This window comes from the organism of the source record quoted next, unplaced genomic scaffold, assembly GCF_019419815.1.
Source record: "Pyrus x bretschneideri cultivar Hongxiangsu unplaced genomic scaffold, Pyrus_bretschneideri_v1 Contig203, whole genome shotgun sequence".
NCBI classification, from domain to species: Eukaryota; Viridiplantae; Streptophyta; class Magnoliopsida; order Rosales; family Rosaceae; genus Pyrus; species Pyrus x bretschneideri.
Genome location: NW_025999506.1, coordinates 304,171 through 305,340, shown reverse-complemented (window position 1 = coordinate 305,340; position 1,170 = coordinate 304,171).

Here is a 1,170-nt window from a genome sequence, read left to right as displayed (position 1 = left end):
AAATTAAACCCTGTTTTTGACAATTGTAGTATAGATATAAGTAGGGATCGTTCTAGGCCGGGGATTAGGAGGGATTGCTAATCTAATGAAAATTGACTCAAAGAAGTGAAAATAGGCTTTAAAACACTTTAAATAACTCACAAGACTCTTACTAACTTGTATGACTCAAAACAAACTTTAAAGACTCAAAACAACTCAAAACAACCAGAAAGACTCAATTTAGACTTAGTTTGGACGAAAATACACTTAGTTTTGACTCTACAGACTCAAAAAGACTCTTTTGGACAGATTTGGAACAAGTAAGAAAAGGGGTTTTGATTTTGGACGAATTTAAAAGAAAACAAGTAACTTAAAACTTTTAAAACAGATTTTGGATGAATTTAAGAAAAACCAATGGATGATGGGATAGCCAAGGGATACTTCTCCACACATGATACATTCAAACATAAATTGATTTCCAGTTGCTTTTTCGATAAACCATAAACCTCAACACCCCAGATTAACCGTGACATCACTAATTAACCCTCAGATTTCTCTTAAGTTAGTGGATTGGATGACATCATACGACAACCCAAAGCATTCTTCAAAAAGTCCCCTACATGACATCATAATAGAGATACGGTCAAAGATCATTACATTCAATGGAAATCGTAAGTATTGACAAAGCACTTGTAACTATGACATCATGATACTCCTGCTAGGAATTTGCTTAACATGATTGTGAAAACAACCTTAACTACTTGTGAATATTAGTCTGTGACGATTATGTGAAACACCCTAATATTCTAGCACCAAATTCAAGCATGCAAATTAAGTAGGCCTCCCTAATAAACATACAAGAATAAGTTATCCATCAAACGGTTAAGTAAATTGCGTTCACAATTTATGAAATCACAACTGGACTTAATCAACTCATATTATAAATGTAATCATGGTTTCAAAGCATCCCTAGGCTAAAACGAGTTTAGCCTCTCATGTTCATGACAAAACAAAGCAACATAGATTTAAACATTGAAAATAAAAGATAGATTACACCTAGACACGTCCAACACTTCAACTCGAATGCACAAACGCCCAAGGCTTGGTCTTCCTTCTCCTCTTCCTTGCTAAGTGATAGGAGCATATTCATGCCACTTAAATGGCTTGTTCTCGTGCATTTACGTTATGTTT